We start from the raw sequence: 22222 nt of genomic DNA on the forward strand, positions 1-22222 counted from the left end.
GATTCCTCAAACTTCACCATAGAAATGGTACCTTTAATGGAAGCAGCATGCAATAGCAAAATAATGGATTGGGGGAATATATTATCTGATAAGTTAGCAACAACTATTCTTGAGTTCATAAACAAATCCCGCGTTACTGAAAGGTTCATTCCTCCATTTTACTTTAATTCCTACATCTTAGATACTCTCTTTTTTAACTCCGAATTTCCTGTGCTGGGGCAGAGATGGACTCCACAGGACCCTATGCCCATTCATATCTATCACCAAAAGTTGTGGAAAGCCCACTATAAACACCACCCATATCAAGTTTGCAATGGATTTATGTTACCTATTTACTATGCAATTTTTGACAAACCTACTCCTAAGATTTCCTCACAAGCACAGATTGACTTGAAAACCTTAGGAAACTGGTTCGGAGAAGAAAAATTTACATATGTAAGAGTTTTTGGCAGTCAGGCTAGGCCTCACGTCCTCCCCTTGTATATACCCGACAAACTATTGGCTCGAGAAATAGCATATCAGCTTACATCCGAAGGAGTTACAAAGACTCTGAGGAATAAAAAGAAGCAGGTCTGGCCTCCTTTTCCTCTAAGGTGTGGCGTTTACGCTCTACATGACCACAAACATTCAGAGAAAGAAGCAGAAAAGATAAATACACTAAATCTCGCCACTCTTCCTAACAGAAGATTTGATCCAAACAAAGTCGTCTATGATGCACTAGAACAGGCAAAACTCAATAAATTTGAACATAAAGAAGATGAGTTTGATGACCTATTCTCATCCGCCGAGTCATTATTTCAGGTTCAAATGCTAGCTAGAATGAGATATTGCGATGACGGGTTAGTCGAATTTAACAAACTTAGAGAGCAAAGGTTGCAAACTCTGCCTCTAGATTTGTTAGCCACTGCCCCAATGACACAATCAAGCGAGCCTGAATAGCGACTTACCAACAAACCTCCTACTACATCAGAAATTTTTGGAGAAGTCCAAACAAAAGAGTAGGAGGAACTCCAAAGGAAAGAACAGGAGGAAGCGCAGAGGAAAGAACAGGAGGAAGCGCAAAAGAAAGTACAAGAGAGAATATGTGAAGAGGAACAGAAAAGGCAGCAGGAGCAGAGCAGCAAGGATGTGAATGTCAATACCCAGATTGACCCGAGGTTGCTCCAGGAATGGCAGCAATTCAATTCAATCATAAGTAATCTAGAAAGCTCAAGAGAAGCTGATACATCCAAAGTGGCTGATACACAGGATACAACATCAAAAGAGGTTCCAAGTGAAGGAACCAGTGGTCTACCCCCTACTACAGACATAGAAATAATTCCCAAAGATCCTTTGGATAAAATCATTTTTCAAGTGGAGGATATACCTCCATTGGATGTCTTTTACAGCCCAAAGCACAGGGCCGTAGTAAAGCGACAGCGGAAAAGGAGAAGGATTGATGAACCTTCCCTGTTCCCTGAACAAACAATGACAACCAACGTAGTTTTGAAGAAGGAGTTTGATCCTTTTGATGACCTAACAGAATTGTCCCAATATGTTGGAGCCTATTCGGCAGCCACCATGGACAAGGCATCATAAGTGAGTAATTTGTTAAAAGAAAAAGACCAGGCAATCACTTCATTACAAGCACAACTATCGGACGCACAGCAGAAAGTAGAACAATTAGAACAGCAATTGTCCACGCAGCAATAGATAAATAATCAATTGAACAAGCAGTGGCATGAAGAGAAATAGAGGATTGATTCGAGTGCGATTCAAAAGCAAAAAGAACTGATGGAGGCATTAGCAAAATTGAAAGCAATGAATGAATAGATGGTAAAGACAAAAGATGAGCAAATTGCTCAATTATCAGGTCAAATAGAGAAGTTCAAGAATCTTCCGCAGCCTGCCGAGTTCAGAGTAGAAGCACTACAGATTAATAAGGCACTGGTAACACAAATAAGATTATTATGTCAGAAAATTGCTCAAGTGGAACCCCTGTGTGACATAAGAGCATCAATAATCGATAAATCAGTCGATGCTAGACAAGACTTAGAGCAGGCCGATGAAACCTTGACAAATTTTCTTGATTGGCAGGACACTAATGAGGGACAGGAAGCAAATTTTCCTAAAATCCTAGAATCCCATAAAGAAATCTTATTTATGGAATGGCAGTCCCAGTTAATGAAGGCAAAGAGAGAAGTTTCTAGATGCAAATTAACCACAAGTAATTTGGTTGAATTAATTAATGATACTCTCTATTTATCTAATATGATCTCTTAGTGTACACCAGGTAAATTACTATCGGCTAAAACATTGGAGAAATCATGTTATCAAGAGCTCGAAAAGAATGGGAGATTGATCACAGGTATTAACAGTTTAACTTGGGACACCTATTGGTTGTTCCTAGTAAAACCATACAGCCAGAGAATTGCCCTCAAGTGCCTAACAGATGCAATCGGGTGTATCATTCCTGATATACAAGATGCCACCTATGTTGCTCAACTCAATTCTCGTCTCAGCCGCCCTCAAGAAGTGGAACCGATGCTAGTGATATGCCAAATCAGGTCGAAAGGCAAATAGCCAGAGTGATGAATCATGCTGCCGACTGCCAGATTGCTATGGGGGAGATATTCAAGATCAAATTGTACCAATTTAGTAGCATTTTAATTTTGTAGTTAGTTAGTTTAATTAAGTATTTATAGACCCTTTCAATACATTGGAAAGGGTCGTAAGTTTTTGTATATGACTTAAACCTGAAGTTGCACTACTGTACTTCAGGTATATTTTTTATAAAGACTGGGCCAATTATTCCAATATTGATAACGAAGCTTTTATGTGGATGTGCACTACTGCCTTTATTTAAAAGTATTTCTGATTTGGAAGAAGGAATTCAAATTGCGATTGATGTTGGGAATGATTTGCAGCTCATATGGTACTACTATCTTTGTCTGAATTCATTCCTTTTATGTGAATTGTTATTTGATCACTCTTGCTATTATTGAATATATGCATGTGTTTTAACAACATTCTTTATACTTTCCACTATTGGATGTTTACAACATGCTTTTCCTCTAATCATACATGTATCATTAATATAAAAAGATAAGTTTAACAATGTTTTATTAATTACTTTGTTCAACTATTTGAACAAAGCAATTATTATATGAATGAATGTCTATGTTTATTGAATAGAGTCATCTATATGCCTATTGATGAACAGAGATCATCAAACATTGCACTTAAGAATAGAAGATTCCCGTGATAGAATAGTCATTTGTATTTTCGCTTTTAGATTAAGTCATCCATTCATTATCACTTATTAGAAAACCAATCACTCATCCATCCCTTTTTATTCATTATTGGGAAACTGGTCCCATTATATCCAATCAGAGCCACCATCCCAAATGGAAAAGGAGCTGTATTAAGGTCCGGACCGGGTGGTTATCCCCCGATGTTGATGCAACGATTTTCGAGGCATCAACATTTTTGGCGCTAGAAGGAGGGCCTGAACTGTGAATGGCGAGCAAACCCAAATCTACAGACCATTCTGAGAGTAAATCTCCCTCCACATCACCTCGTACTTCCCAATTGCATGTTGGTTCTCCAGTATCCAAGTGAGAAGAAGAGGAATCAACTACCACTGCTCAAACCCACAATACTCCAGAACGATTAAGTCCTGAGTCCCCTGAAGTTCAGTTACTCATCCATAAACTTCAAGGCTTCTCGATATCACCACAGAAATCTGAGGTATCTCAGAGCAGTGAGACTTCGCAATTCAATCTACCTCATCCTCTCACTAGACTTCAGAGCGGAAAGCTTGGTATCAAACCTACTGAGCTACCCTTACCTAAAAGGAAAAGGGCTAAGAAGAACACTGAAGAATTTGAAAGTGAGGCATTTTCATCCACATCCTCCATCTCATCTTCCCTAGTGCGAAGTCAACCATCCACTCCCTCATTACATATTGTTGTTCATCAGGGATTAGGAAATTCAAAATCCCAACCGGCTCAATCCTCAATATCAATTCCTTCCCAAACATCTGGAATTTCATCAGCAATCTCATCCACTAGTGGTTTTTCAATGGCAAATCCATGGAATAGACTTGGTGCGGTCATTATACCTGCACCATTACATGCATTGCCTGATGCTCCTGAAAAATGGTTACCCAAGTTTAACCTAGATGATGGAATACAAGCTAAAGAACATATTAATAACTTCATGTTATCAGTTAATTTGAAAGGAGTAACAGAGGAAGATGTTGTCGTTAGGCTTTTCCCTTATACTTTGCAAGGATCAGCGGGATCTTGGTATTTTTCCCTGCCCTCTGGATCCATTACCAGTTGGAACATTTTCCAAGAATAGTTTCTTACTAAGTATGGTGATGATAGATCTTTAGCCACATTAATTAATGATCTCTCCAATCTTAGGATAGAGCATAGGGAACCGATTAAAGAATTCAATTCGTGATTCAATAAACTCTTGAATAAGATCCCAACGGCCTCCAAACCAAGTGAGCAAATCAGAAGCGAATGGTATATAACTACCCTACCTGCCAATATAGCTATCTTTGTAGACAGGGCCAGAAAACCAACTTTAGCTGAAAACATGAAAGAAGCACTTGCTATGGAGAAACGTATTAATGCTCTAGAAAAGAAAGCTGCTCTTGAAGATAGAAAATCCAAAAAAGTTTCTTTTAAAGATGATTCAAAGAAGAAAACCCCTAAAGATCCATATGATATGGAGGGTCTACAAAAGGTCCTCAAGACTTTGTCAAATGAAATGGTTGAAATCAAAAAACAAGTAGCAGAAACCTCAACAAAAAGGCCCTTTAGAAATTTCAAGAAAACCGAATCAAAACCACTAAATGTTATATCTAATGCAGATTCAGATCCTGAAGAAGAAGAAGAAGATGAAACAATTTCACCAACTGATGAAGAAGAGGAAGTTGTTGAATGCCATGGAATGTGGGACTTCATATTACCTAACTCCGATACAGAAAATGAACAAGAAGCTTTTCCTGTGACTACTAGGAGTAAAGGTGCCCCTGAACCTGTCCAGGCAAGTTCAAAGAAAAGAAGTGCAGGTGCTACTACTACAAAGGAAAAGGTATCCACAAAGAAGCCAGCTGCAACAGTACCTCAAAACCAACCTTCATCCTCAAATATACCTTCAACATCTAAAACGTTGGTAGTATCGGATTCAATGGATTACAATATTGTTGATGATATGAAGAAGACTAAGGCAAACATTACCATGTTTGAACTTAGCAAACTAAAACATCAGCAGAAATTGCTTCTAAAGGAATTGAATGTCGTTCCTTCTTCGCCTCTTCCTAGTGCTAAAGCTGCAAATGATTCAGGTCAACCACCTTCTAGTAGGGTTGAAGCTACTGATACGATTCTGATTGGAGACAGATCAAATTCCCATACTCCTTTCCTCTTAACCTACGAGATTTATAATCGAAATCTACACAATTGTTTGATTGACTCAGGGGCATCCTCTAATATAATGTCAGCTTCAGATTGTTCCAAACTGAATATTGAGCCCCAAAAGTCTGCAATTCACATTGTGCACTTAGATAGAACCAAAGTCCAGGTTTTAGGGGAAATTAACTCTGTAACTATCAGGTTATCGGCTGATCCACAAATAGTTCAAAGAATTAATATCTTAATCATTGATATACCTGAGTTTTATGGTTTAATATTGAGTAGGGATTGGTCTGAGAAGCTCCATGGGTATATTTCGACTGATTGGTCCCATATGTGGCTACCCTACAAGGGAAAGCCAAATCAAATAAAAATCAATCAGGAGAAACATATGACTCGTACTGTTACAGAATTTGAACAGGAGAATCAACCAATAGTATTTAATAACAATATCTTGGGGAATTATGCATCTGAATCATTCTTTGGCAACTTCACCGCCCAACCATCTCCTTTCTCAGTAAACAATTTTACATCTCAGATCAAAAATTATTCACAAACAGATAGATCAAGATGTTTTAATGATACTGAGGAAAATATAAATAAAATTGTTGATAATTCTTTATTTTGGTCACTATATTTTGATGGGTCTAAGTCTAGTGAAGGCTCAGGAGCAGGTTGCATTTTGGTTAGCCCCCAGGGAGAAAAAACGATGCTGTCCTGTAGGTTGGAATTTGAATGCATGAATAATACAGCTGAGTACGAAGCCTTAGTTCAAGGACTATACAAAGAAATTGGCCTCAAGGTTCAATATTTGAAAGTGTTTGGTGATTCAGAAATTGTTATTAAACAGGTGAGAAATACAATTCATTGTCTTTCTAGCCATCTCAAAAATTATCAGTCGCTGGTACAAGAACTCACCTCTCAATTTTTAGCATTCAATATTTCTCCCATCCCTAGGTCTCATAATTCAACAGCTGACTTGCTAGCCAATTTTGCTTCCAAACTCTCAACTTCCAAAGATTATAGCCCAGATGGATTTTCAGTAGAGTTACTTTTTAGACCATCGATTCTTGACAATGTCACCAATTGGCGAGTGTTCAATCATGATGAAGACATCTTACATTTTTTGACTTTCGACAAGTCCTACGATGATCAGATCATTGAGGAAAGCGATCATGATCTTCAGATGAAAGAAAAACATGAGGAAAATTCCATACCAAAACCTGTGGTTAAACTTGAGGATCTCTACGATATTAAAGACAGGTTTAAATAGGTGACCAATGCAAAGCTCCAAATTTCCACCTTAAGATTTGAATTGATAAACCTGGGTACTGAGCAGAACCCTCAAAACATTAATTTGGGATTAGGACTTTCTATGGAAGAAAGGATAGCATTCATTAGATTATTAAGGAAAAATAAACATGTCTTCGCTTGGAAATATGATGATTTAAAAAATTACGATGCATCAGTCGTCCAGCATACCATTCCAATGCTTTCTAAACAAAAACTAGTTCAACAAAAGTTGAGGAAAATACATCTGAAATTAGAGAGTCAAATAAAATAAGAACTCAATAAACTCTTAAAAGCTAAGATTATTTTTCCCGTTCGGCACTCAAACTGGGTTTCCAATATGGTGCCTACTAGGAAGAAAAATGGCAACATCGGGATTTGTATAGATTTCATAAATATGAATAAGGCAAGCCAAAAAGATAATTTCCCATTACCTACTATGGAGCAGATACTCCATGCAGTAGCAAGTTCTGAGTTAATGTCCTTTTTAGATGGTTTTTCAGGATATAACCAAATTTTGGTCCATCCTGATGACAGACTTAAAACTACCTTTAGAACGAAATGGGGAACTTACACTTATCAGAAAATGCCTTTTGGACTTATTAATGCAGGAGCCACGTTCCAAAGAGCGATGGATATAGCTTTCAAAGGATTAATCAACAAAATAGTAGGTGTCTATTTAGATGATATTACTGTATTTTCCAAGAAGAGATCCAATCATTTGCATGATTTAAATCAAATTTTTGAACGCTGCAGAAGGTATGGTATCTCACTCAATCCCAAAAAATCCTTCTTTTCTCTTAATCAAGGAAAGCTCTTGGGCTTTATCGTTTCCAAAGATGGTATTTATATTGATCCGGATAGGATTAAAGAAATCTCTGAAATTCCTTTTCCTCATAATAAAAAATCCATGCAGTCATTTTTAGGTCAAATTAATTTTGTCAAGAGATTTGTTCCCGATTTTTCCCACATCATTTTACCATTACAAACTATGATTAAGAAAAATTCAGTGTTTAGATGGGGATCTGCAGAAAAGGAAGCATTTGATTCAATCAAACAATCAATAATCAATGCCCCCGCTTTAAACACTCCTAATTTTTCTAATAATTTCACATTGTATACTATCGCGTCCGATTCATCTTATGTAGCAGTACTCACTCAGATTAGTGATCACAACTTGGAAGCACCAATTTCATTTTATAGTTCAAATTTGCAGGGTGTTGAACTAAATTATACCGAAGTTGAAAAACAAGCCTTTGCTGTGTATAAAGCTGTCAAACATTACAGACCCTTCCTTTTAAAAGCCCATACAAAAGTTATAGTTCCTTTTCCTGCAGTAAGGCAATTACTAATCCAAAGGGAATTAGGTGAAAAAAGGGCAAACTGGATTACAGCACTTCAAGAATATGACTTGGAAATCAAGCCAACAAAGATTGTTAGAGGCCAAGGTTTTTGCAGGTTATTAGTAGGAGCATCCAATATTCAAGAACTAGGTGATATAGAACATATTGAAGAAATAAACCAGATAAGTATTACTGATTCTGAATCGCAATATGCAGACTGGATCTTTTATTTGAAAAATGGATATGCACCTCCTAACCTGTCTTATAAAAACAAACGGGCCATTAGATTAAAAGCAAAAAACTTCACAATCATTGATGATGTACTTTTTAGGCAAAATTATGATTCGATTTTATTAAGATGCCTAGAAAAACCTGAAACACAAAAGGTTTTGCAGGAACTACATGATGGACCAGCAGGAGGACATTTTGGAGCTGACACAACAGCCCACAAAATCATTTATGTTGGATACTATTGGCCCACCTTGTTCAGAGATTCTCATGAATATGTAAGGAAATACCAAAGTTGTCAAACTTCCAGTGGAAGACAAAGAAAGCCAGCTTTCCCTTTGCAACCAGTCAACATTGAACAACCATTTGAGCAATGGGGATTGGACATCATTGGAGAAATCACTCCACATTCATCCAAACAACATAAGTATATCCTTACTACCACTGATTACTTTACTAAGTGGGTTGAAGCAATTCATTTAAAGACAACAAATTCTTAGGCAATTATGGAATTCATAGATCAATTCATCATTACCACGTTTGGTGTCCCAAATGCTCTTGTTTTCGATAATGCATCTTATTTCTCTGGAAATGCCATGTTTGAGTTCGATATTAAAAGAGGGTTTAAATTGAAATATTCAGCAGAGTCTACCAATAAAAATCTAGTTAAAATTATTAAGCGAACTATTGAACAGAATCATAAAAACTGGCACAAATCTTTAATATTCGCACTATGGGTTGATAGAATAATGCAGAAGGCTTCCATAGGTACTTCTCCATTCAACTTGGTATATGGGAAAGAAGCTGTGCTACCAACCAATCTCGTGCTTCCTTCTCTAGCCCTAGTTCAGTTTATTGAAGAAAGCCCCTCTTCTTCTATTCAACTTAGACATGATCAAATCTTAAAATTAGAAGAAGAAAGAGAAAAGGCCAAAATTACTCATGCAAAACATCAGTAAATTATCAAGTCATCTTTTGATTCAACTTCATCCAGTTCAAAACAGTTGCAGGTTGGTGATCTAGTTCTGAAATGGGACAAAGCCCATGAGGATAAAGGAAAACACAGCAAGTTACAGAAAATGTGGCTTGGACCATTTCAGATCTATGAGAAGATAGGCCATTCGACATTCATATTACAAGATTTATCAGGTAAGAGAGATTCTCTTCCTGTTAATGGCCTCAGCCTAAAGAAATTCTTCAATTGAGGAGGTAACCCCTTCTCCCTTTTTAAGTTCAGTAGAATTTGTAGTTTGTAGGACCATTAGGAAATAAAGTTGTAAGTTATCTTCCATTGGCCTTTGCTATATTGAAAAGTTGCTCAAAAGAAGTAGTTTTGATATTTAATTTTAAAATAGAAGCCTTAAACAAAAGGGAAAATTTCTAGGAAATTAGGTATATTCATATTCTGAAAGCCCATTTCATTTTTGTGAAATCTTCTCAAGATTTAGAATTATTGTAAATCATTTTATGGTTTTCAAATTGGCCAAAAAAACGTTATCAATATCAAAACAGAAACTAATTCAATCTTAGCATCTTCAACTCTTACCCTGTCATCCATTCTCTCTTAAGGAGAAAATTGTCCATCCCATTCATCCAAGTTTATGATTACTCAGAGTGTAATTCTAAAATATTTGATATAAAAGATAAGGGGTCTTATTACAAGCATGCTTACCATGATCATTGACAAATAGTTTAACCGAGATTACCAACACTGCATACCAAAACAGGGTAATCGCCTATAATCATAAGACAAGGGGTATCATCATGAGCCAGCTTGTTCAGTTAGATTACTACCAGTGAATGGCATTGTCAAACAGCTGGCCACCAAACCAGGACAATGACTTTTTATCTTACAAAATAATAGAAAAGAAAAAAAGAAATGCAAAATATGAAAGCATATTTTGAATTCATTCTTTTAATCATACTCTGAAATGGATGGGATAATGGACAGTCAAATGGTTAAAAGGTATCCCTGTCGAAACTATGCACGTTTGCTGGCAGCAGAGGCTCTACCTATGACAAAGGAGTCAATTAAAAAGGCTAAGTTGGAAAGGTTTTTGCTTTATCATTATCAACCAATAGAGGCCAATTTAAAACTTAGAATGTATCTCATTTTAACAAGAGAAGAAATTAACAAAAATAGTTCTTATTATATTAAGAATGTATGTATACCTAGTTATATTAGAATTTTCCTCTTTGATAAGATTTCTATTCAAAGAAAGTCTAAGTATTTCAATATTTCTCAGAGATAACTATTTCTTCCAGCGAATCGCCAATTGTTGTGCTGTACAACAATCCCCCATTTCAAAAAATTTTACTTTCAAAACTATAATATGAAATGGGTCCATTTCTAGATTAAATTGGTATCAACTTATCATTCCTCAAAAGGTCTGAAAAGAAATGGAACATTATAAAACTTTTTGAGAGAATATATAATCGGTCTTATAATAAAAAATGAATAATTCTTTATTATTGCGATAAAGCGATCGCAAGATCGCATATCGCAATAACAAAGGATGCATAACAAAAGGCCTATTGGTTTTCCCTGATGCGACAAGCGCGAATAACTATCGGATATCAGGAAGGTAAGCAGTCATAACAAAAGGCCCCTCTCTTTGCTCCGATGCGATATCGCTATCGGCGATTGGGGAACGTAACATGCATGCATCCAAAAAGCCCTCTTTTAAAAAATCCCGATGTGAATTGGCGATATCGCTATCGGCGATCGGGGATTCCGAAAGGACACCAATATAACAACTTAAGCATTCCTCTGTTCATCGATTGCAATAAAGCTAGGCGCAACTTTCAAAAAGGATTGATAAGGCTGGGATATATTATGTTTAATTAGTATTAAAGGCCTTTCTCTTCCCGAGAGTGATTCACTTACGCCCAACCGCCAAAACATCAAAACCATGCTTAAATGAATTATTCGGCCAATAAACGATATGATGAGCATTTAAATGATTGACAGGTTTAAACCCAATTAATGAAGAAGTGATGCCAAAATCTCTTCATAGATTATATACGCGGCCACCTTATGTTAGTCTTCCATTATTCATTGATTGAAATAACTCTTTCATATTTGGTTTGCACCACCTATTCTTTGCATTACATTCATTTTATCTCCTGTGCAGAGCTCCTCCAAAGCAGCGAATTTAGGCCAAATGGGGAAGAAGTCTAAAAAATCTGGAACAGCTTCAGCTTCTGCAGTAACAGGACAACACACTGCCGATTTGGGACCAGGTAAAAAGGGATTAATCTCATACACCACATGTCTTGATCTCGGTAAAACTACTTGGCAGAGCATCTATAATCTGGTTGAGGCCGAAGAGCCTAAGGAAACATCAATACAAGCTACAGCAGACCCAACCCTGAAGTTCGATGCAGCCCTAAAGGATTTGATCGATTCTTAGCTACACCAGATAGCAGCTCGAGAGAAAATTTTTCCATACACATATGTGGTAAGATGGGCAATTGAGGAAATCCCAATTACAAACAGAACATTTTGTACTATCGACGGGAGAGTGTTTGGCTCGGTTCAACCCGATGATTTGAGACAAATGTACCATTTTCCCGCACCAGAGAAGAAGTATAACAAAGCATTTCTGGAGAAGTTCAGAGATTAAAATGAAATTGAATCAGCACCTATACGGGATTGGAGACAAAACCCAGAAAAACACAAGCATGATTCCTCGGGTAAGTACTCTGTCGATTCCTCGTGTTCTCCTTATTGTTATGCCGGAGTAATGATGTGTAGGATTTGGGGGTTGCATGATTCCTCAAACTTCACCATAGAAATGGTACGTTTAATGGAAGCAGCATGCAATAGCGAAATAATGGATTGGGGGAATATATTATCTGATAAGTTAGCAACAGCTATTCTTGAGTTCAGAAACAAATCCCGCGTTACTGAAAGGTTCATTCCTCCATTTTACTTTAGTGCCTACATCTTAGATACTCTCTGTTTTAACTCTGAATTTCTTGTGCTGGGGTGGAGATGGACTCCACAGGACCCTATTCCCATTCATATCTATCACCAGAAGTTGTGGAAAGCCCACTATAAACACCACCTATATCAAGTTTGCAATGGATTTATGTTACCCATTTACTATGCAATTTTTGACAAACCTACTCCTAAGATTTCCTCACAAGCACAGATTGACTTGATAGCCTTAGGAAACTGGTTCAAAGAAGAAAAATTTACATATGTAAGAATTTTTGGCAGTCAGGCCAGGCCTCACGTCCTCCCCTTGTATATACCCGACAAACTATTAGCTCAAGAAATAGCATATCAGCTTACATCCGAAGGAGTTACAAAGACTCTGAGGAATAAAAAGAAGTAGGTCTGGCCTCCTTTTCCTCTAAGGTGTGGCGTTTACGCTCTGCATCACTACAAACATGGAGAGAAAGAAGCAGAAAAGATAAATACACTGAATCTCGCCACTCTTCCTAACAGACGATTTGATCCAAACAAAGTCGTCTATAATGCACTAAAACAGGCAAAACTCACTAAATTTGAACATAAAGAAGATGATTTTGATGACCTATTCTCCTCCACCGAGTCATTATTTCAGGTTCAAATGCTAGCTAGAATGAGATATCGTGACGACGGGTTAGTCGAATTTAACAAACTTAGAGAGCAGAGGTTGCAAACTCTACCTCTAGATTTTTTAGCCACTGCCCTGATGACACAATCAAGCGAGCCTGAACAACGACTTACCAACGAACCTCCTGCTACATCAGAAATTTTTAGAGAATTCCAAACAAAAGAGCAGGAGGAACTCCAGAGGAAAGAACAGGAGGAAGCGCAGAGGAAAGAACAAGAGAGAATATGTGAAGAGGAACAGAAAAGTTAGCAGGAGTAGAGCAGCAAGGATGTGAATGTCGATACCCAGATTGACCCAAGGTTGCTCCAGGAATGGAAACAATTCGATTCAATCATAAGCAATCTAGAAAGCTCAAGAGAAGCGGATACATCCAAAGCGGCTGATACATAGGATACAGCATCAAAAAAGGTTCCAAGTGAAGGAACCAGTGGTCTACCCCCTACTACAGACATAGAAATAATTCCCAAAGATCCTTCGGATCAAATCATTTTGCAAGTGGAGGATATACCTCCATTGGATGTCTTTTACAGCCCAAAGCATAGGGCTGTATTAAAGCGACAGCGGAAAAGGAGAAGGATTTATCAACCTTCCCTATTCCCTGAACAAACAGTGACAGCCAACATAGTTTGGAAGGAGGAGTTTGATCCTTCTGATGACCTAACAAAATTGTCCCAATATGTTGGAGCCTATTCGGCGGCCACCATGGATAAGGCATCAGAAGTGAGTAATTTGTTAAAAGAAAAAGACCAGGAAATCGCTTCATTACAAGCACAACTATCGGAGGCACAGCAGAAAGCAAAACAATTAGAACAACAATTGTCCACGCAGCAACAAATAAATAATCAATTGAACAAGCAGTTGCATGAAGAGAAACAGATGATCGATTAGAGTGCGATTCAAAAGCAAAAATAACTGACAAAGGCATTAGCAAAATTGAAAGCAATGAATGAACATATGGTAAACACAAAAGATGAGTAAATTGCTCAATTATCAGGTCAAATAGAGAAGTTCAAGAATCTTCCGCAGCCTTCCGAGTTCAGAGCAGAAGCACTACAGATTAATAAGGCACTGGTAACACAAATAAGAATATTATGTCAGAAAATTGCTCAAGTGGAACCCCTGTGTGACATAACATCATCAATCAGTCAATGCTAGACAAGACTTAGAGCAGGCCGATGAAACCTTGACAAATTTTATTGATTGGCAAGACACTAATGAGGGACAGGTAGCAAATTTGCCTAAAATCCTAGAATCCCATAAAGAAATCTTATTTGTGGAATGGCAGTCCCAGTTAATGAAGGCAGAGAGAGCAGTTTCTAGATGCAAATTAACCACAAGTAATTTGGTTGAATTAATTAATGATACTCTCTATTTATCTAATATGATCTCTCAGTGTACACCAGGTAAATTACTATTGGCTAAAACATTGGAGCAATCATGTTATCAAGAGCTGGAAAAGAATGGGAGATTGATCACAGGTACTAACAGTTTAACTTGGGACACCTATTGGTTGTTCCTAGTAAAACCATACAGCCAGAGAGCCACCCTCAAGTTCCTAACAGATGCAATCGGGTGTATCATTCCCGATATATAAGATGCCACCTATGCTACTCAACTCAATTCTCATCTCAGCCGCCCTCAAGAAGTGGAACCGATGCTAGTGATATGCCAACTCAGGTCGGAAGGCAAATAGACAGAGTGATGAATCATGCTACCGACTGCCAGATTTCTATGGGGGAGATATTCAAGATCAAATTGTACCAATTTAGTAGAATTTTAATTTTGTAGTTAGTTAGTTTAATTATGTATTTATAGACCCTTTCAATACATTGGAAAGGGTCGTAAGTTTTTGTATATGACTTAAACCTGAAGTTGCACTACTGTACTTCAAAGTATATTTTTTATAAAGACTGGGCCAATTATTCCAATTTTGATAACGAAGCTTTTATGTAGATGTGCACTACTACGTTTATTTAAAAGTATTTCTAAGTCAGAAGAAGGAATTCGAATTGCGATTGATGTTGGGAATGATTTGAAACTCATATGGTACTACTATCTATGTTTGAATTCATTCTTTTTATGTGAATTGTTATTTGATCACTCTTGCTATTATTGAATATATGCATGTGTTTTAACAGCATTCTTTATACTTTCCACTATTGGATGTTTACAGCATGCTTTTCCTCTAATCATACATGTATAAGTAATATAAAAAGATAAGTGTAACAATGTTTTATTAATTACTTTGTTCAACTATTTGAACAAAGCAATTATTATATGAATGAATGTCTATGTTTATTGAATAGAGTCATCTATATGCCTATTGATGAACAGGGATCATCAAACGTTTCACTTAAGAATAGAAGCTTCCCGGGATAGAATAGTCACTTGTATTTTCACTTTTAGATTAAGTCATCCATTTATTATCACTTATTAGAAAACCAATCACTCATCCATCCCTTTTTATTCATTACTGGGAAACTGGTCCCATTATATCCAGTCGGAGCCACCATCCCAAACGGAAAAGGAGTTGTATTAAGGTCCAGACCGAGTGGTTATCCCCCGATGTTAATGCAACGATTTTCGAGGCATCAACAGACTCATACTTGAGCAAATGATTGAATGAGATAGAAGACCCTATATCTAGTTTCATCCATCCGGACTACGATTTCAAGAGTACTAAATCATATGTATAATGGCTTTATATTGATGGTCATTCCGATCATGGGTCTATATCTGTATATGACTGTTTATGTACATGTAATGAAATTTTATAAGCTGGTCATGGGTATGCCTTCCCATAGCAATTCATGTAAAGTCAAATATCATGATATATGTATTGTAATTGATGTAGGTCACCTTCCACTTTGATACCTCCTCATCACATCGTAAAGCATTTCATTTGACATTGGCATTTTTCTGACTTCATGCTTTAGGGGGTAGCTGTTACAGATCCATTTGGGTACATCAATCCTATCATCCGTATTAGTGTTTAAGGGCTCATCAAACCCTAATTTCAGTTGCTACATTCCCTAAACAAGTCACCCCTTTGAATGCCTCCTTCCTAGATAGTTTCATGACTTGAAGACATCGAGGACATCCAAAAATGGCCTCTAGAGGGACCAGCATAGGTAAGCCCTTGTAAAGGTGCACTTCAAAGAAGTTGAGTCCGCTGCTAGGGTGCTCTAAGAGCTCTTAGGCTTTCTTTCACCTGGCGAGAATGAGTGAAATTCACATAGGGTTTGGGGAATATTCTTATCTTTTGGAATCATCTAGAAGGTTCATCCCTTCCTCCATGGAACTAATTCTAAGTATGGAAGGCCATTCAATTCCACCATTTATGACAAAACCTCATTCATCTTCCTATAAATTGACCGCTCATCTAAGTTATTAGGGGGTGGATTATGTTGAATTATAAGGAGATAATGCTGCTATGAGATTTTGCTTTGAAGCAAGTATTGTAATGCTACAAGTTTGTCATGCTTTTGATGTGATGTGGATGGGATCCAAGCTGTAGGAATGGCTTTGAATTAGACACCAATGGTTGTAATTCCTTGTTTGAACCTTTTTCCCATATGTTTGTATTGTTTCATAATGCTTATATGTGTGAATTGTATCTGATTCCTTTCACTTATACTTAATAGATTATATACTTTGATCGGTTCTTTATTTTATTTTGTGTTTATAGGGTACTTCTCAAGCGTATTAAGTATGGGAAGGAGTGAGAGGATCGGTACAAGGGAGACAAGAGGAAAGAGGAACTACAATTCTTATCTTCTCATATTATCTATTGCTTATAGGAAAAGTCTAAAAAACTTTAAATTGTTGTTCTAGATACAACTACTTATCTAGGGAATTAGTATTTATCTATAGATACCAAATTCTCCAAAACATATGGTATTTGAATCAAAAATTTTATACCCTGATGTTGACAACCCTTTAGCACATGTTGCACATATACGCCCCTATGTGGTTGCTTCTCCCAATTTATTGATAGCCTTCGCCAATGTGTCAAGACCCAGAACCCTTGTTTCCCTTTCCCTATCCTCTAATCTCTACTTCAATTATTTGTTTTTTTCTTCTAATGCTTTAATTTTGCGTAGTAGGGCTTGGGTTTCATTCTTACCTGGCACAGGAGTATCTTGTTGCTTACCCTATTCTTCTTTCTTTTGTTCCTTCACAACTTCATGCTTGTTGAACTTCTTTTGAGATGGTGGTGAGGGTTCTGGTCGAGTGCCAAAATTGAACCTTCTCTTGGGTGTTCTGCGACCGACAGGTCTTTGTAGCAATTTCTTCCCTATTCTAACTCCAAAGGACTTCCCTCACTTCTCATCTACATCATTTTTTCCTGGAGTATCTGTGGAGGTTTTAGCTTGTTTCCAACGTGAAGTTCTTGCCTTTTTGCTAATGAAATCTTCCCATCTTCATTCTTGTTGCTTTAGGACCTCCAATATGATCAGCTTTATAAGTCTATGATTAGTGATACAACTTTCCGAGCGTGAGGCAACCTTTATTGCGGTTGCCATATCCTTCAAGTTCTCCAACAAGAAGTAAGAAAAATTGATCAATTTCCTATGTTGAAGATGATTCAGAAATGAAAAATAATAATTAAAAACTATCATTTCACACACCTCAAATGTAATATATTTGATGATAAATGAAGCAACATCATTCCATGGTTGTGGAAGGGAAAGGTGGTCAATTCCCCTTCCCTCCTTAACCTGTTTCTCCTCTCCTTGAAAAAATTCAATCTTGAGGGATGGGTCACTGATTTTTCGATTGAACCATCGATTGCCTTCTACTTGAAGTGATATCACTTGAGCGACTACTTCCTCTGTAACCTCCAACTTTAAACATCTAACCTACATTTGGTTTCTGTCCAAATTATGGGTAAATTTGAGAGTAGCGCTTTCATCTAACCCTCTTAGTTGCTTAAAAAATTCAAGCCACCCTGCTTCTTTAAAGATTTGACAAGATTCTAGGCAATTATCTAAAACCTCTATGGAATTTGGCTCATTTCTTACAACTGCGCCACCCATCCTGCAAGTTATTACAACCAATCCTTATTGCGTTGCCATCTGCTCACTATAACAATTCCTAAGAAATCTATGCAATGAGGACATAGAGCTTCGTTGGGGTGGATATCAGGGAAGTAGGCAATGGTGTCAAATTAGGAAATCATGCAATGTGGGTTATCCTTTCACTATTAATCCAAAGGAATGGAAATATGGCTCAGGTACGATTCACACTTGATGAAGTGATTGCTCATAAAAAGGTGATAATGATTACAATATTTTCTACTTCAAATCAAATTATATTATGAATCACAAAATGATTCACCCCCCAAGAATAAAATGAAAAGGCCATCCTCAGACTTCAAAATATAATGACATATTAATCACCATAACTTCTAAGTAAAGAAAAATCAATATTCCTTTTCAAACAACTTACCGGATGGTGATGTAATTGATATTGATGGTAAACATTGGTGACGAGGATCATTGAGGTGGGCAATGGTAATAGGCTCCCTGATGTAATTGTCTCTAACTAGATTGTTTGTTACAGATGTAACAACAAATAGATTTCCTTGTGATAGCTAAATATTTATAGCAGAACTTTTATTACAATAAGATATGCCTTGGAGAGTATTATGCTCTTGAAGGGATTTCTAAAAATGATACAATAAAATGAATAAAACTAGACTTGTAACAACATAATATATATGTGTAACAACATGTTGTTACAAAACTTATTAAACAGAGAAATATGTATTAGCTGCCACAAAGTGGTTTTTAGTTGATACAATTATCTACCTGCACCCCACAGGATGTTTTTACAGGCATATTTTTTTATTATTTTGTCTTTTATTATTATTTATTTATTAATGTATTTTTTTGTGTCTGAGTTGCTAACAAAAGTTGGTTTTTAGCTACTACACTTAATGGATTTTAAGAATTTGATGGCACATGAGAATTTTCCACTGCTCCCATACCTTGGAGATCGGATCCTATGACAATGTTAAGAAATCAATCCTTCGAGGTAGGTTTATGGTATAACTGAAGACTATGCCCATTGGCAAAAGATTGTACCTTAGCATTGTCTATGGTAACTAATTTCACAGTCCCATTGTCAAATATTGTATCTACTTCGTAGGGATCTAGCCACCTGGTGTAGAGCTTCGTTTTGAAGCCTTTGAATCATGAATCATACAATAGAGCCCAATCACCTTTCTAAAACACCTTCTTTTATGTAAACTTGTCATTCCAATTAGCCCTAAATTGCTGGATTATATATGTTTGTTGAATGGAAGCCAATCTCTTCTCATCAAGTTCATTTAGTTGATTTAACTGATGCTTCTAAGTTGTAGTCAAATCCAAGTTCACTTGTAATGTTGTTCTAAGTGTTTTTACTTTGAACTCAATAGGAATTAATGGGTTTTTAGCATATACTAATTCATATGGTGAAAATCTAGTAGTATTTCTCCATGTAGTTCTATATGCCCATAGTGCTTCTGGAAGTTTGTCAGCCTAGTTCCTCCGGTGGCTGGCTACAATCTTGGTGAGAATTCCTTCAATAACTTTATTGGTGCTTTCTACTTGACCATTTTCCTGTGGATGATATGGTGAAGTAATCCTATGACATATCTTATATTTCTCAACTAACTTCTGGATCAAATGATATGTTAACTGTGCTCCTCCATTTGTTACAATTTACCGAGTTACTCCAAAGCGAACAAAAATGTCTTTAAATAAAAAGTTTGAAACAAACTGCTCAGTTTCCATGGTTAATTCCTTTGCTTCAACCCATTTTATGACATAGTCTATATAGACTAGAATGTAGTACTTCTGTTGAGATGAAGGATTAGTTGGTCCTACAAAGTCTAGAGCCCACTTCTCAAATGGTTCCAAAACTACTTGAGGCTGTAATGACATTTCATCTGACCGGAGTGGTTGACCCATTCTCTGACAATTGTCACATCCCTTTACAAATTTCTTTGCATCCTGGAATATGGTAGGCCAATAATATCCAGTCGAAATCACTTTATACCGTGTCCTTTTGTCACCAAAGTGTCCTCCACAAGGTTCCTCGTGACAGATTTTGAGGTTATCAAACATCTCATCTTCTCTCACACAACACCTGATCTGTTGATCTGGCCTTGTATAATAAAGGTATCCATCTACCCAAGAATATCTTGCACTCTGTTGAACAATCCTCTTCCTTTCTCTTGAGGACAAATGTTATGGAATTCTCCCTACAACAACATAATTAGCTATGTTTTCATACCACGGTGAGTAAGTTAAAATAACAAAAAAACATTCATTTGGAAAAGAATCCTCAACAGGCATGCAATCATCATCAACAATAAACCGAGAAGTAAAAATAGCTAATGCTTTCCACGTATAACTAAGATTGTTATATCAAACTCTTGTAACAACAAAAACCAATGTGTAACCCTACCATTAGTGACATGTTGATTCATTAAAAAATGAATGGCAAAGTGATCATTGTGCACAAATATTTGATAACTTGTGATGTAGTGCCTAAATTTATTAATAGCATGTACTGTTGCAAGAAAATATTTTTTTGTAATGGTGTAATTTAATTATGTTGGAGTCAGGTTCTTTCTAATGTAGTAGATGGCATATGGCTTTTTGTCTTCAAGTTTACTTAACACATGTCCTATGGAAGTATTAGATGCATCAGTTGCTATATGGAATGGCAGATCTCAGTTTGGTCCTCACAAAACAAGAGTTGCTGATACACACTACTTTAATTCTATAAAGGCTTGTTCACATTTCCCTGTCCAAACAAACTCCACATCTTTAGTAAGCAGAGAAAATAATGGGGATGCGATCTTTGAAAAAAATCCTATAGATATTTTGTAATACCCTGCATTTCCCAAAAAACTATGTACCACTTTTTTTGTTTTGGGAGCTAGAATTTTCACAATATTTCTATCTTAGTAGTGTTTAGCTTTACTCCCTCAGCAAAGATATAATTCTTGAGCACAATTCCTTCATTCATCATCATGTGACATTTCTTAGTGCTTAAAGAAAGATTAGTTTTCTCACATCGTTCTAATAATTTTTTGAGATTGGCTAATGTTGGTTCGAAATCATCACCATAAGGTGTAAATTCATTCATGAATACTTCCAAAGAGTCATTTAGCAAATCTACAAATATTCCTAATACTACCCTCTATAAGGTTTCTAGTGCATTATAGAGTCCAAAAGGGAGAACTTTGTATGCAAAAGTCCCCCAAGGGCAAATAAAGGTGGTTTTATCCTAATCCTCTCGAGCAATCTATATCTAATTCTAGACACTAAATCCATCTAGAAATGAAAATAATTTATTTTTAGATAATGTGTCAAGGAATTGATCTATGAATGGTAAAGGGAAATGGTCCTTTTGAGTGGCTTTGTTAAGATATTTGTAATCCACACAGATCCTCCACCTGTCATTCTTTTTAGGAACAATAACAAGTGGAGATACCCATTGGGTGTTAGAGATGGGATAAATGAAGTTGGCGTTTAGAATTTTTTGCAATTCTTCTTTAACTACTCCCTTAAGTGTTGGATTCATACACCGTTGTGGCTGCCTAAATGGAGTGCAATCTCCCTTCAAGTAGATGTGGTGAGTCTATAAGTTAGGGTGAATTTCTTTCATGTCTATGTAATCACATGAAAATTCCTTTTTATGTTTCTATAACATATGTAATAGCATCTTGTTATGCTCAGGAGTCAGGTTAGGATTAATATTTAAAAAATTTCCTGGCTCTATTTCCATGGGGCTACTTTTGAGATTAGGGGAGGTTTCATATGCTCTTACATTAAATATTCCATGATATCTTCCACCCCTAAATCATCGATAAAAGTAACATCAAGGGAATTACTGATAAAACCATTGATAATATCATCCATTGTTTCATTCTTAAAATATTGGACTTTGCTAAGAGTGAGGAGTGGTTAGGAAAAATTTGATTCAGGTTCAAATTCATCCAATAAGGGATTTTCCAAATCCTTGGTTTTGCAGGGGGTAAAGGTTGAGGTTATTTGTGGCTTGTCCATTTGAAATTGTCATATTTCTGGATCTACAGCCTAGGAATGCATCTGTAATGGCCAAACAAGGCCTTCCTAATATCAGGGGATGTACCCCCAAGTTTGATTTGGTTTTTAAAACAAGAAAGTTTTGTTTGATACTTCCAGGAATCCATTGTGATCACTATGTATTCCACCATTCCTTCAGGTTTAGAACGTGACCTGTCTACCAATTCTAGCATTATAGGTGTTTGTCTTAGCCCATGTAATCCTAAAGTGGTGAAGACCTCCTTGGTCATTACATTGAT

This window comes from Pinus tabuliformis, chromosome J, assembly GCF_031772625.1.
Source record: "Pinus tabuliformis cultivar Carrire ecotype Pingquan chromosome J, CPIR1, whole genome shotgun sequence".
NCBI lineage: Eukaryota > Viridiplantae > Streptophyta > Pinopsida > Pinales > Pinaceae > Pinus > Pinus tabuliformis.